Genomic DNA, 17,623 nt, shown 5'->3' with positions numbered 1-17,623 from the left:
TGTCTTAAAATATCTGCAAAAGCAGATGCACAGTAGTCGGTCGGCCAAAAATGCCATCTTGGCCAAAAAGAGTGCCGACCGGCACTAAAAAGTGCCGACCAGCAAAAAAACTATGCCGACCGGCAAACTACAGTACCGGTGGAGGCAAAAACCAGCCGGTGGCCTCTAGCCACTGCTGGTGGTGGGTGGGGATGGTCTACAAGCCCTACCCTGCCTCTCCAAGGCAAAACACAAGTGTTTGGTGTGAAACCAGACACTAAACAGTCAAGTTCGGAGATCCTGAGGCAAGGCGCGCGAGCCGAGACCTCCGGAAACTCCAAACGAACACAAACATGGATAATCACCGAATGTTCAAATGGTGACGTCCAAGTCTTGAGGACGGTCAAAAATGGGATGTCTACAGGTTGAAATGCTTGTATGATGATTATGTTGATTGATAACTACTGAGTTGTAGTCTCAGTTGGGTTATTTGGAAAAGTACACACTTGGCATATGATTTGAATGAAATGAAATAACTTGAAATAAACAAATGAAAATGGATTTAGATGTGAGTATCACCACTGCATGGTTATAGGAAGAAACGTAAGTTGATAATAAATGTTGAATGTTTATCTGACACTTATATCTTAGTTAAATCTCATATATTGTGTTAGATTATCTCTACGGGCTTTGGCTCACCCTACTTGGTAAACCACTTTCAGGTACCGGTGACATGCTTCCTCCAAGGACATAGCTTGGAAGGACTTAGTAGCTGGAGGCTCCATTTTGTTGTTTAAATGTTTAGATGTTTATTCAAGCCAATGGCTTATTTTATGTACAGAGTTTTTAACTCTCTTTTGCTATAACCAAGTTATATCTTGGAAAGATGTAAGCCCGTAGGGCATTTGTTTGTTGTCATTAATTGATGTTACATGCTATAAATTCAAGATGGATATTTATGAAGGCATATCGCATGTATTATCTTTTGTAATACGAACTCTGATGAATAGAAGTACATTGATTCTATTATGTCTATTTCTCTTATCTGTTGGGTTATTGGTGTTACCTTTTAAGGGCGTTACATTAGCTTTCTTGCTTTAACTTCTTATTCATTCCATGTGACATAACTTGTTCATATTGAACCACATACTCGAATTCAACACATAATTTCTAATTCACTTACGTATGTTATTTCTTAGCTTATTAATCCTTAATGGCTCATAAATCATGCCTAAGAATGCCCGAAAAGAGATGGAAGTAAAGATTTGTACTTAAAACATCTTTTGAAAACATACTGAAAATAAGTTGTTGACTAGAGCCAGCTTTTCATGGCTAGAGCCAACTAAAGGCAAAAATTGAGCTCGCTCGAGCCACCACTTCTTCGCTCGAACCAGCTTTTGCAGAGTTCAAAATACTGGGAGCTCGCAATGTTGGCTCGAGCCATCACTTCATCGCTCGAACCAGCTGTGAAATTCTGGGTTTTTAAAACATCAAGTTTGAGCTCCAAACACAAAATTCAAAGCCTTGGGTCATGCATAGCTCATTCAAAAACACAAAATTACTTTAGAAACATTTATACATGACCTCTTAAAAACCATTTTCTTTGAAATCTCGTGAATTTACCAAAATTGAACTCAAACCTCTTGCATGTAAGATTTTCAAACTATTTTCATGATTTCTTCAAAACATGCAAATGGTTGTTATGAACTCATGAATTTCCAAAACATTATGCAAGATATGAACTCACATGCTTGCAATGGCTTCAAAACTCAAACTCAAAATGATGGCACGAAAGGTTAATCTCCAAGAATGCACATGCAAGTCATCTACAAGCTCAAAGCTTCTCTTACTAATTTTATGAAATTAGTTCAAAGATATGTTGAAATCATGATGCAGGGAGGATTTACAATATAAATTAGTCATAGAATTCTTACCCAAAGCTTTAATTTCAGAAATGTGAGATGAATCTTCCTAGTTTTCTTCTTCTTCTTCAAACTTTTGAGCTCTCTATCGCTCTCTAAAGCCAAACTCTCTCTCCCTCTCTAGCTTGAACTCTCTTAGCATAAAGAATCAAATGAGCAAAATATATAATACAAACATTCCCTCACTCAAGCTGAATATACACATACACACACCTCACTTCTCATAAAAAATTCCCACGTGGTTATGCATGCAAGGCTCCAACACACACAAGGGTTGTGATCCCCTACACTCAACATCAGCAAATATCCAACTCAAATTTCTCAATACACCACCACAGATTTCTTAGCACAGACCCACCAAAGGATTTTAATCCTCCACACCTAACATTACAAAATGCCTTAACGCATCATACACTTAACAACGTCTTGGATCATTAATAGGATTAGATTAGGTATCAATCATGTAACATTTTAATCAAACACAAGTAGCCTTAATTAATTAATGTTAGCACATGACTCAATTAATCCAAAATAGTTTCAATTAAGGCTCAATTTAATCACATGCAATTTTTACTAAACTAAATCAATTTTTAACAAAACTTCTCATATGGTTCCAAATATTCTAGCTAGTCAATCCATAAACTCAAATTCGGTTTCTAAAAGCATTTAGGCTAACAATTTCAGATTCAAAGCAGAAATCATGACAAATAATTTTCAAATCAAACAGATATGCACAAATTACTGCAAAGTACATATCACAATTAATAATAACACGTAATTCCATTCTAAACATTTAGTTAGCATTCTTAATTACGAATTAATAGTTATTTATGGATCGGGGTTGTTACAAACATAATGCAAAAGTTCTTGATGTTAACAAAGTGTGCTTGAGCGATTTTTTCATCGCTCGAGCAGTATGAACGAATTATGGATTTTCAAAACTTGAAGAAAAATGGTCCAAATGCAGATTTAAACTTAAAGGTCATGCTTGACTTGCTCAAAAACATAAAAACACTTTAGTAAACACATAATATGATCATTTTCTCAAAACTTCATCAATTTCTCAAAATTGAAGTAAAAAATTCCACGGATGCAAGATTTTCAAACTATTTTCTCTTCTTTGACAAATCTTGAACTTGAACATATGAATTCATGAAGTAAATTCTCAAAGCTTTAGAAATCAATGATGCATGTACAACCAACTCTCAAATTCAACAATGATAATGAAAACCATGCTCAAAATGATAAATTATCACATAATCAACCATGCATGTACATCTAGTTCAATTATTATCATTTTCAAGCTAATTCCTTTTAATTTACATGCTAGTGATCTCAATTACTTCAAGAATTCAACTCTTAGATGGATTATTTACAAGAATTAAGGTTGTAAATCTTATCTAGAGTCTTTAATTTGATGAAATCTAACAAATTATTGAGTCTCTTCTTCAATTCTTCAACTCTCTCTCTCTCTCTAAATCTCAGCAAAAGATGATGAAAAATGAGCTCAATCTCTCTTATAACATACATATAAATAGGATTAGATTAGGCTAATTAAGCAATTTTAAGGCTAACTAATCAGACTTATGTCTAATTGTTTATTTCTAATTATTTTTATTCTGAATCAAATTTTTAATTAAATTCCCATTTGAATCGATAATTTAAATTAGACCAATTGATCAATTTTGGTTTCTCAAATCATCTAGTCTCTCAATTTTTGATTCAAAATGGATTTCCTTATAGATATTTCACAAATCAAACACATAACACATAATTCAAATTCAGATTTCACGTAATTAAATAAATGCAATTATGATATGCATGGTGTCGAATCTAATATTTTTGTGTATAGATTTTTATATGCATGATGTGATAGGGGTTAGGGTTAAAAGCAAATTCTGGATTTGTTTGTTGATGGCCTACTTTTAATCTGGATTTGTAACAATGCGAGCTTAAGCCAGTAGTGAAATTTCTCGAAGTTAACAAAGACCAAATTTCATTAATTGAATTGAAATTTTCCTCTACGATTTTTTTTTCCAAGATAATTGTGTTGATTAGGCATTTCACTGTTTAAACATAGAGAAATTATTGTGTGAACATAGTGAAATTTCTCTATGTTAATAGATGCTAAATTTCATTACTAAATTAAAATTTTCTTCAAACCAAGATAGTTTTCTTTTAGAAACTATTATTTTTGTCATGATAGTGTTGAAGTGTGTTTTAGACTCTTAGTTTTACAATTTTACCTTTTAATTAGAAATTTCATTATTTAAACATAGTAAAATTTCATTGTGGTTGATAACAACGAATACAATGAAATTTCATTTGACCAAAATCAACAAAGTTATTGAAATTTCATTTACTATAATAGTTAAATTTTAATTATCTTCAATTTAGCATTTTTTAGCTATTATTTGAAATTTTAGTGACTTTTCGGCACAGTGAAATTTTTCTATGGTGGTCATTGAAAAGTTGTCTCCAGTAGCTAGTGACTAGAGGTAGTAGTCGAAAGTGGTCATTGACAATCGAAGGTGATAGTGGTTGTTAAAGATGGTAGAGTAATGAAACTATGCACTAAGAGTAGTTTTTTCCATAAAAAAATTGGTAACCTTAAACTAATACCTATTTTAATTATCCTTAAACTAATACAAAATGTTTTCTAGGGAGCAAAATATAAAAAGAAAATTTTGGCAAAAATCCCCTCATTGGATCCATTTTTAGTGAAAATGACACTCCCAATTTATTTAATTGCTAAATCCCCTCAAGCGCACATGCACACATCGAGAAGGACATAATGATTTGTTTCTATTTTTATACGGAATACAACACTCACTCTCTCTCTTTCTCTCTGCAATGGCTTCTCTGTTCAAGGACCTGTCTGTGCTTGGTGGCATTTGATATTATTATTATTATTATTTATATTTTTGTAATTCGTTAATCAAAATTGACAAATTTGTAGTGTGCAGAACGATTTGATTTTTTTAGATCGTATATTCTGATTTGCGTTACAAAATTGTGTTTTTATGAATTATGATTTTCGTTAATCATCTATGACAAAGAAAATGTAATTTTCTCTTTAGTTGTCTCTTATTCGTTGGGTCAAAGCTCGTGATATGGCTCTCAATCATCCTTCGATTTTTCGCCCTTATCAGATTCCACTCCCAATCTACTGTCGTCACTATGCTTGTCTTTGTCCTGGGTATAATAATGTATGTAGCATTTGTAGTGTAGCTGTTAGTTCAATGGTATATTTAGAATTAGACAAGTAAATATTTGTTTGTGGCTTTATTCTTCTTACAACACTGAACTCGGCTGCAACTTATGGGTTGAAAACTTACGTTTGGCTTGGCATTATATTTGATATCCTTGGTATCATTTTTCTGAACCACTAAAATGCAAAGGCTTGCGATGATTTGGCTCCATCGTTTGATTAGCACTAAAAGCTTTCAGTTGCAATTCAGGGGAAGGTTTTCCACTATTTTTTGAGGTCATCATCAAGAACAAAAACACTTTATATTGATCAGATAGAAGTAATCCATTATAAAATATATTCTCTCTAAAAACCTCTCTTTTCCTTCCCTAAAAACCTCCTTCTCCGGCCTCTTTTTTGGGCCGGTTGGCCGCCGCCTTTGGCTATGGCGGTCGGCTGGCCTAGCTCGTGTTTTCCTTTGTCTTGTTAGTTTTCTTTTCAATAAACTTGAGTCCCCCGTTTCTACACACCTAGGAGTGTTTCGTTGTTGCGGGAGAGTTTTTGGTGTATCCAGGTTTTGTCATCAGTTTGTACTCATGTGTTTCCACCTTGCCGTAGTAGCTGGTTCAGCAGGGGCGTCCTGGTATTTCACTCGCGCGCTCTTTGGCGAGTAGGAGTTTGAGGGGTGTGCTTTTTGGGCGGTAACGAGGGGATCGTAGGCGGTCCAGTTCTGTCCGGTTGTCACTCGAGCGCTCTTCCTTGAGTGAGAGTTTGAGGGGTGAAGTTCTACCATTTGTATGGAAGTGTCCCAGTGGGTGGTCGGTGTTCGGTGGGTGTGCGGATCCGCGGCGTGAGTTGGAAGACCTGTTGGTTATGGAGTTTCGCAGAGGGTATTGGGTGTGAGTTAGAAGGAGACCTGATGTAGCAGAGGAGGTGTAGTCTTCCCGGTGGTGGCATTGGTGTTTTATCGGCCGGAGTGGGCGTTGGGAGTGGGAGGCGTGGGGTATTTTTAAACCTCAGCCGTTAGGATTTGTTTTAGGGAGAGGAGTAGTAGCATCTTGGTGTGGGCTTTGGGAGTTTGGCAGAGGGTATTGGGTGTGAAGACCTGATGAAGCAGTGGAGTTGATGTAGCAGAGGCATGGGGAGGTGAGGTTTTCATGCGGCGGTAGAGTGATGCAGCAGTGGAGCTGAAGTTTTCTTCCCGGTGGTGGCACTGGTGTTTTCTCGGCCGGAGTGGGTATTGGGAGTTGGGAGGCGTGGGGTGGTGTAGTAGCTGAGACGTGGGGAGTTGTAGCAGTTGATGCAGCAGAGGCGTGAGGCATGGGGAGTTGTAGCAGCTAAGCCGTGGGTCTTGGCAGATTAGACGTGGGTTGCTGATTGGACGTTCGTTGGAGGGCTTCGGGCTGCTTGGGTGTTTTAGTTTAGTTCTTGTTATTTAGTTTGTTTTAGCAGCTGTGTTGTGGGTCTTGTTTTGTTTCTTTAGTTTGTTTTGGGTGTTTGTGTGGGTTTTTGTGGGGATTCATGTATTTAAATTTCTTAGTTAAGTTCTTCTTAACTTATAATTTAAAAAATCGAGAGGCTTAGGGGTTGGTTGTATGGATGCGAGTAGCAGTAGTAGGGGTATTTTTATACTTTCGAATCTCTCTCGATGCATCTCATCTTCCTGTACTTTTAATTTCATGCTATTTAATGAAATTTTTCTTTGCTGATCAAAAAAAAAAGATAGAAGTAATCCATTATTCTTGATGAGTAGTGAAGGGGGATAAGATAGAAGTAAAATGTTACTCTGTACTACATTTTTTTTTTACAGATGTTTTGTTTAAGAGTGACATTAAAATTTTATTGTAAAATAAAGTTACATTTTACTGTGAAACAAAATAAAATTTTATTATTTACGTCAATTTCGATATTATTTTTTTTTGTAAAGAATTGCATGGTCTACCTGAATCTTATTTGATAGATGTTGATGAGAATTTTAAAAATACTAACTTTATTAGAAATCAACATTTAGATCAAAAGTTATATTATTTTAAAGTTTAAAATATTAAATTATTCACTAAGGATATTTTGGTAATAGTGGTATGTGCTAGATTTTTCAAAAAAATTTTCTTATACTTATCTTTAATATATTAAAATTTTATTATGAGAAAATTTAACTAAATTTCTAAAAAAAACAAAAAATCCTATGTAATAGACTTAGTATTTTTTATTATAAAAATGTAACTTAAACAAATATATAAGATAATTTAAGTTAAATTTTTTATATGCACATACATATAAAACAATCTTTAAAAGTAATTTTCAACATATATAATGGAAGAATCATGATTTTATGTGAGGGAGAACCAAGTCGATGTCCCCTCCCCATTCCCCCACTCTATTCCTCTCAATAGATTTAACATGGGTATTTTTTTTTTTTTAATATCAAATTCATCGTTTAATAAATTCCTAACACAACTTTTGATTAATTTTATTTTGAAAAGTTTAGCAATTGTAGCTCAATTTGATAAGATAATACCTCAATAACTATTAAGTTTCATCAAAATTATCCAACAAAAAAAAAAAAGAAAAAGATTTCGATTCATAAAATAGTGGACAATTAAATTTAATAAAATAATTTATAGTTACAAGAAAATTGATTAAAATTTTTAATGACAACTCAATTTTGACTTAATTTAATCAAATATTTTCAAATTTTGAAAAGAAAATAAAAATAAAAAACCTATAGTGCATAGACAATAAAATGGGAATTAATTATCTATACTTTCAGCAAAATCTCATTTTAAGTCTATTCATATTTCAATTGTAACAGTTAACCCCCTATACTTTAAGGCAAGTTGCGTCTCACCATTTTATCTATTTACTTTAAAAAAGTTGAAGGAACTTGTCATATGAAACATGTGTGACATTTTTATTGTCTGATTAGTATCCTTACCCTTTTACTAAAATTTTATTTTATTCTTTATACTTTTATTAAAATCTCACTTTAATTCTTTTACTTCTAATTTTCATTAGCTTTATTAAAGGTAGATAGATGGGACGATGAGATTGAAATTTGATTTAAAATGTAAAAAGTATATTGTTACAATTAAAAATAAAAGGATCAAAGTGGGATTTTGATGAAATGCAAATATATTAAGGGTAAATTACACTTTGCACTCTTGCACTTTGCATAAAATCTCATCTTGGTCCCTATACATGAAATCATAACAGTCAACTCCTTATAATTCTAGTCAAATCCCACTTTGGTCACTACACATGAAATTGTGATTATCAACCCCCTACACTTTTAGTTAAATCTCACTTTGGTCTTTACATAAATGTCAGTGTCCCTCTTCTGTTACTCCATTATTTAAATCTTTAATAAAATATAATTATGTGACAATAATGTAACAACGAAATGAGGGCAACAGAGAAAAATCATCATCATTTTCCACTAATTCACACTTTGTCCTACATGATAAACATGTGAGTTATATAATACAATATATATGATAAACATATGAGTTACATAATACAATATATGTGTTCGTATGTTGAAAATTGGGATGAAAATGTAAGAAAATAAAGCTTTTGAAATAAAAATAAAAAAAAAGACAGCAAAGAAATTGAACAGACACGAAGAGGAATAGGCAGAAGATTTTGTTACTGTGGAAAACCAAGTTTCGTAATTTAATTTATACAAAATCCTAGTTTATCTCCATAATTATTCACAATTTGCATTTTGTTTTAACATGATACAATAATAATTTGATATAAATTTTGGGACAAAGTGTTTTTGGAGGAAAATGAGAATGATTTTCCTCTCTTGCCCTCATATTATAGTTACATTCTTGTTACATGACTGGATTCTGTTAAAAATTAAAAAAATAGAGTAACTAAATGGAACATTAATACTTTTGTAGGGAACAAAATGAGATGTAACCAAGAGTGTAAGGGGTTAACTATCAAGATTTTATGTGCAGGGACTAAAGTGGAATTTGACTAGAATTGCAAATGATTAATTGTTATGATTTCATGTGTAGGAATCAAAATAAAATTTGGTGTAAAATGCAGGGGTGTAAAGTGTAATTTACCCTATAATTTAAATCAATGAAAATAGGGTGATTCTACTTACACCACTCTTTTACCTCCTTACACCCTCCATCTCATTACACCACTTAAAAAAAATTTGAATTCTCATTACACCTAATATATGACCAAAACAAATCTTATGATAAAAAACTCTTCAAAACCCATCTCTTTACACCCATAATTTTGTGCTGGGCCTGTTCGGTAATACAATGCTAAACAATTTGAATTACTCTAGTTCTATGTTACCGGATAAAATTTTGTTTCCCATCATTATGTTACTGTTCAATTGGATAATTTCAGTTCGCTTCCCAACAAAGCCAGTAGAGTCCACATTGCAGTGTCTGTTCGGTCACATAATGCGAAACAATTTACAAAACTTCGGTGCTATAACGCCAGAATAAATTGTTTTGTCCAGCCTTTTGTTGCTATACATTTATAGAGCCACTTCCTCCCAAATAATGTGGTAATAATTTGTGCTAGGTCTGTTCGATAATAAAATGCTAGTGAATTTTAATTACTCCAATGTTGTGTTACCAGACAAACTATTTTTTCTCAGCATTATGTCGCCATACAATTAGATATGCTTCACAACAAAGTCAATGGAGCCCACTGTGAAGTGTCTGTTCAGTCACACAATAGTAAACAAATTACATTTGTCCGACGTTATGTTGCTGGAAAAAATAAATTTGTCTAGCGTTCTGTTACTATACATTTATTGAGCCACTTTGTTCCAAATGATAATTTGGGCTTGTTCGGTAATACAATATTAATGAATTTGAATTAATCCAGTTCGATAAAAAACATCCATAAATCAGACACGCAACTATAAAATCAAATATAAAAAGTTTTCATAAAATATTTCATAACAAAATCAAGTGTACGAATATCTATAAAAGCATTCATAAAATCTGACATTGTTTGCATCCATCAATCGAACATTTTATCACAATTCTTCTATATTGATTGTTTCGATAGTTATTATGTCAGGGCTAATAAGAGTACAGAATTGCTGAATACACATAGTATATGCTTTCTCCCATCACTAGCACACGAGTGATGAAAATGAATGCAATTATTTGCTATGGAAGGTACTGGATGACTAGGTTGCAGATAAATCTATACCAGACTTATACTTTTTGTTTGGCACTGTGATGCCAGATTATATTATGTTGTTTGATTTCGAAACACCGAACAAAAATCGCAGACCAGCCCAGAAAATCAAAACAAAAGCCTACCAAACTAATAAAAAAAAACTCACCATTTCACTTTTTTGATAATTTTTCACTACAATTTCTTCATCCATTAGTTTTTTTGATGATCAAAACACTATAATTATCACTTTTTCAAAAGAGATGTGTAAGAGAAAAGAAAAGTTGAGAAAGGAAAAAGAGAAGTATGGATTGAAGATCAAGAGGTGTAAGGAGATAATCAAATATATTTAATTTTAGTGTTTTGTCCTTTTAAGTAATTTCACACATGGATAAAATTGGAAGAAAAAAACGATCTCATATGAAGGGTGTAAAGAGGTAAAAGAGTGGTGTAAGTAGAATCACCCATGAAAATATTTTGTTAAGGATTTGCCTCTTAAATAGATAAAATAACATTTGACTTACACATGACATCTCAAATGAAATGCCTAAAATGGCATTATTAGTCTGTTTGGTTTTATTTTTAAAAACAATTTTTTAGTTTTTTTATTTTGAGTGAACTTTAATTTTTTAGTTAACATTTTTACTTTTTAAGTATATCTAATCTAGATGTATCTAAAAAGTAAATATTTATGAAGAAATTTAACGAAAAAATTTTAAAAAGAAAAAATATATGAAAAAATATATATATATATATATATATTTTTGTCTTTTGGTGAAATATTCACAAATATCCTAGCACAACATCACCAAAAAGGACTGGTAGGTAATTATTTATATATTTTTTATTTAAATTACATTTTAAAACACAATACGACAGAATTGCATGTCACAAAATAATTTTATTTAATAATTTGATATATACATAAATAATTTAATTAAAACTTATTAAATAGATGTCGGTCGATAAGGATTGAATTCAAGATTTTCAAATGTACAAATGATATAATTTTTAGTTCATGTCGTTTTATTATGCAATTTTCTTACATTCACTTGTTTTACATTTGTTGCAAACGAGCAAACAATTTTTTTATTATTTAATGTTAATGTATTTGTATGAATAATTGTTGCAATCTCATCTTGTGGTCCTAGGAAAATAACAAAAATTAATGAGGACTTCTCGGTTCATACGTATTATTGTCCACACATGGTGACAAAATGCATATTTATTTAGTCAAATTTTAAATAGACATCCAAATATTTGAGCCATCTACATGATCTTGACACTTAAGACTGTTAATTCAACTTACAAAAGCTACCACGTACTAACAAATATTGGGGATTATATGAAGAGAAAAATTATAAATTAGTGGTGCCTTCGCAAAGTATTTACAAATTTATGAAAAAAATTATAATTATTAAAGTTTTAAAATTTATCATTGATTCAAATTTATTTTTTATTTTTTGAAAACATGCACTGAAATACAATTTTTCCTAATATGAAACTCTTTAAGAGCTACTTTAACACATAAAATATTATTGTCATTAAGAAAACTATATGAAAAATATATTTTATATTTTGTCCAATCATTTTGCTAGTTTACTCTAATAATATTTTTTACTTATTACATTGATTTGTCTAGTCTCTAAGGCTCTCTCTAATGTAACTAATCATGATAGAATGAGGCAAAACGCCTATAATATCATCAATCTTGTTGAAGTCCATTATGTGATGAAACTAGACAAAATACCTAATTTGCTCTAAGTATCTCTCATTGAAAATGCTCTAAAGCTAAGTTTGATTTGGATGAAAATTGTGAAAAGTGCAAGAAGGAAAAAAAAATTGAAATTTTTTCCTGCAGTTATTTAGTGCTAAAGCAGTGTGAAATGTAAGAAAATTAAATTTCATGTACAACTCATATAATATGGTAACTTTCTTTAAAAAAAACACAAGAATTTTTGCTCTTATGAAACTAGCCAATTATTATAAAATTTTCACAAAATTTTCATTTTAATTAAATTATAATAAAAGTTATATTTTCTTGTTAGTTTCTATCTTCCACTGCACTTTTATATTACTTTCATAATATTTAAGTAGAATCTTATGTGTATGTTTGAATCTTAGATTTGTTAAGAGTAAGAAAATGTAAGGAAAATGAATTTACTTTACATATTTGCCTGTTATGGTTGATAAACAAAGAAATTAAAATTATTTTTTATTTTTCTTAACCAACAAAATTGACGGAAAAATAAGTTTTTATACACCATCTTTTCCCTATCTTTTCATTATACAAATTCAAAATTTAAAAAAAGAAAAAAAAGTTGATCATTTGATACTAGCTAACAAAATAAAATTTATTATTTAATTAACAACAATCAACTTGGTTTGAATAACACGAGTAATTCAACCCTCACTTTTGAAATTTATACATAAAATATGAATCTTTTTTGGTAGGCTGGAAAGTTCAGTTGGCTAGTTTCAATCAACTTTGTTGGGAAGTTCAGTGGGTTGGTTAGAAATAGAAGGTAAGATAGAAAGAGGCAACCAATTGAAAAAGAAGATAAAGGTAATTTACTTATTATACAATAAAAAATAATTTCAAGAAACATAGGAGCCAAGCTTTCCAAGGCTAAGACAATCCACATTTTATGAGGCCTAAAATTATGATGGGAAATGTCCTTTTCTTAAGCAAGTCAATCACAAGGAACAAAACCAAGAAAAGGGGAGCTGAATCATATTTTTTATTTAATTATATTTTTTCTTTCAGAAATATTAAAAATGTACAAATTATGACAAATGAGTTAGGTTTTACATAGTTAAATTTGTCATAAATTAAAAATTGACACATACTTTATTATCATTGTAAATAAAATAAGAAGAAACCCTCACAATATTATTATTTTTTTTTGAATTATTATTAAGGTAAATTACACTTGTCTCCCTTGAGATTTGAGAAAATTATAGTTAATCTCACACTTCAGATATAATTACACTGATCTTTTGTTTAGTAAAAGCTAAATCAATTAAAACTAATGAAGATGGTGGATGAATATTGAAATAAAAAAATATAGATATATATTTTAATGAATAAGAGATGATAACATTATTTTTTCATTTATTCGATTAACTAATTATTAGTAAAAAAAGAACGGTTATATAAATTAAAACCTTAAGAGATATTAATATAATTATATCAAAAATATAAAATTAATTATATTTTTTTAAATCTTAGGGGACTTGAGTGCAATTTACCTTTATTGTTATTATTATATTTATTTATTTTGTAAAATAAATATTTGGGTCAATAACGATGGCTGATGTTTCAAATGTACATAGGCCCACTACACCTTTTAAAGTCTTTTTTCTCTTCGGTTTTGCACTTTAGCGCTTGTGGTCATATGACATTATCATGAGCAAGGATTTAGAGCGATTTTTTTTAAAAATTTTTTAGAGTGTTTTATTGTATGGTTGAGATTTATTGGCAAGTCACATCAATTTTTCTGATGTGACTTACCAGTAAATCTCAACCACACAATATAGTACTCTAGAAAACTTTAGAAAAATTTCACTCTAGAGGATCCTTGGTGCATTATCATACTTATTAACTCGTTGAAATTTCTATGGATATGATTAGTTTCTGTTCTGAGAAATTATTTTAAAAATAATTTTTTAAAGGGAGTTTAGAAAATTTAAAATTTATTTGGTTGTATATTTTAAAAATAGTTTAAAATTTTTGGAGTTTTAGAGTTTGATATTATTTGATATTTTTTTGTGATTCAATAAATAGGTATGAGAGAAAAAGTGATTAAAAAAGAGAGAGAGAAGAAAGAGAAAGTGGTTGATTGATGTGTATTAGAGACAAAAATAATTTTGAATTTTTTTTTTAACTCAACATATTTTAAAAATTTTTTCAAACCAAAAATGTCCAATGAGTTCTGCTATTTTAATTGAAAGTATCGACAATAGTCACATTTTTCTATATAAGTAATTTTATATATTTTTTTTTGTATTAAATTTTTATAGTAATAATGTTTTTAAATTAAAAATATGTAACGTGTAGGATACTTTTGGGTTACCAAGCGTGTCTTATAGTTCAGACTTTTGATCTCCTAATTTAGTCTTACTAGTGTAATGTGAAATAAAAAATGAGAATCTAAATCTAGCAACTTTTATAGAAAATCAATTTATTGCAAAATATGTTAAAAATGGATTATATCACCAGATCTCAGAGTTGCCATCTAATTTTTCTAGGAAATTAAGAAATCTATAATTCGTGACAAAGGCCACTACTTGTCATCACCAAAGATGCCTCAGTTTGGAACCTTAAGTATGAGGGGAGAATGTCACGAATTGAGTACCCCTGTTCACCCAATCAAAAGATCGGCATTTACTAAACCATGATATGAGTTTTATAAATAATGCTAACATTACTATGTGAGGCATGCAATTATACATAATGTTGCTTATTTTGGTTATGTTTTGATGTCATGTATTTTTGAAAGGTTTTTGAATAAATATAGAACTCAAAATGAAATTGAGCCCATATACATATCAATCAATAACATTCTAACTCAAGCAACACAACCTTTATTCACTGGCATCTAAAGAGATATATCACTTAAGTACGTAGCCACATGGTAAGATGCTAGATATAATAAGAAAATCATGCACAGGCGGGATGCTAAAACTATAAACATTTGCTTAGCATTCATTCATGGCAAACCAAAAATAATATGTTATATACACATGTATGATCCTATATACAAATATCTAATGCAATACATACACAAAATGCAACTAAAGATCAGACTATTAACATTGTATACATGAATGATCTTAAGATATGAATTAGCACACGAAGGCATATAAGAATTGATAAAAACCCTACAGATACAAATTGGTCGAATCCTAATGCATGAAAAATATATGCAAGTCAAGGGTATGATAAATAAAACATGATGCTATGTGTATATAGAAAGCACGTAAACAAAGGGATAGAAAGACATGGGGTCCGAAGTTATTATAACAATTTAAATGAAAAAAAAAAGAGAAGAGAGTGAGAAAGAAATTAGGGTAAATTATGCAAATAGTCCCTGTAGTTTACACGATGTGTCAATTTGGTCCCTGTTGTTTCAATTTGCTCGATTTTACCCCCTTAATTTAACGAATTGTATCATTTTAGTCTAATAAATAACGGTTGTTAAGTTAATTTAACGGAAGGTCAAAAAATGTGTCAATTTGGTCCTTGTACTTTACACGATGTGTCAATTTAGTCCCTGTAGTTTCAATTTTCTCGATTTTGACAAGGACTAAATTGACACATTGTGAAAAATACAAGGACCAAATTGACACATGTAGACGTGCCCAAGAACTCTCCGGCCTCGCATGCGAACGGTGCGAAATCCGTTTTGTTCTTTAGCTACTACAGTTCGGACTCAATATCACAGTTCTGAATCTAATCTTGCAAAGTGCAATGCAAGACCGATAAATTATCAAAGAGTCCAAATCCGGCAAATCGTTTTGGAAAACTGATTTTTGTAAAGAAGTGCTAAACATGTACTGCTTTGCCAGATACAGAGTCGTCACCTAAATATTTTTTTTTTGGAAAATTTAGGAAACCCTGACTCGTGCCTAAGGCCATGTGTCCGTCATCACCAAAGTTTCCTCGGCTCGGGAACTTGGGTACGAGAGGGGAAGGTCATGTAGTGAGCACCCCTGCTCACCCGATCAAAAGATCGGCCTTTACTAAGCATGATATTTTGTTTAGAAAACATATGTGCTCTTATTCCGGTTTATTAGCTAGAATTACTATGTGATGAGCACAGCATACAAGTATAGACTAGATTGCCTAAGTTGGAGCAAAACATCTCATGTTTGTTTGAAAATGGCTTGAAGGTGCTACTCGCAAGTAGGCTAAGACGTGGATTTGCCACCCTCAAGTGGGCTTAGAAAATATGATTTTGCCACTCTCAAGTGGGCTTAAAACTCGCATTTGATGAATTATTCCAATTCAAGTAACCCAACCTTCACCCACAGGCATTCAGGCAGTTATATCACATAAGCAAATAGCCTCATGGCAAGCATGCTAACATGGCAACACGTGCATTCATGCAAGATGCTAAAGCATAAAAGCTTACCTAGTACTCCGAGTCAAAACAATAGCTAGTTAGTAATCAATGCATGATCCTAGCTATGTTAAGATGGCAAATGCAACACATGCAAAAATGCAACTAAAATAGGCTCGACTATTTTAAGATGGTATGTGAAATACAACTTGATACTCATGTATTCCAATCGGTATTGAAATACAATGCAGTTTATGATGCGCCGAGCCCGGTGCATGCAAGACAGATGAATGGATGCAATCGTGCAAGCATAGGAATGCTAATTGAAACATGACCTAAAACTAACCATCATAAACGGTTAAGTAAAAGGGAGAAAGACGTGGGGTTGGAAGACATTCACACACTCCCGCACACTTATTACACAATTGTGCGCTCTCGACGGAGGGTCCAAATAAATAATACAAACCAACTGTAGACACCCCATTTTTGACCGTCCTCAAGACTTGGACGTCACTGTTTGAACACACGGTGATCTTCCATGTTTGTGTTCGTTTGGAGTTCCCGGAGGTCTCGGCTCACGCGCCTTGCCTCAGGATCCCCGAACTCGACCGTTTAGTGTCTGGTTTTGCACCAAACACTTGTGTTTTGCCTTGGAAAGGCAGGGTGAGGCTTGTAGACCATCCCCACCCACCACCGGCATTGGCTAGATGCCACCGGCTGGTTTTTGCTACCACCGGCAATATAGTTTGCCGGCCGGCACTCTTTGTTGCCGGTCAGCACTCTTTTGTGCCAGTCGGCACTTTGTTTGGCCAAGATGGCATTTTTTGCCGGCCGATTGCTATTCATATGCTTTTGCAGATATTTTTGGACAGCTGTATAGCTTTTGCTCCCCTCCATACACGTGTATGGAGGGATCTCCCTCTTGCAAAGCTTGTCTTGTAAGCTTTACAAGAGGCATATAGAGAGAAACTCTCTCTAAGGCAAAGGAAGAGCTTTTTAGACATTTTTGAGGAGAGAAGACAGAGGAGAGCTCTGGTTTTTCCTAGGGTTAGGGTTAGATACACCAACCTATCTCTCTTTTCCTCTCATTTTGCACACTAGGTGTTTTGTGTCTCATTATTGCACACAAACACCTAGTGTTTCACCTTCCTCTTGGAGCTGAGGTTCTAAAGAGTGTGTTTTGAAGTTTTTGTCTTGGATTCAAGCTCAAGGAGGCCATTGGAGCATCTTTGTTGAAGAAGGCATCAAGGGTGAGAAACTAGTCCTTTTTTCCCCCTTTTTTGCATTGATTTTCTACTAGTCTT

The sequence above is a fragment of the Camellia sinensis genome, chromosome 3 (genome assembly GCF_055761805.1).
Source record: "Camellia sinensis isolate YWXY chromosome 3, ASM5576180v1, whole genome shotgun sequence".
NCBI lineage: Eukaryota > Viridiplantae > Streptophyta > Magnoliopsida > Ericales > Theaceae > Camellia > Camellia sinensis.
Note: the sequence above shows the minus strand (reverse complement) of the source record.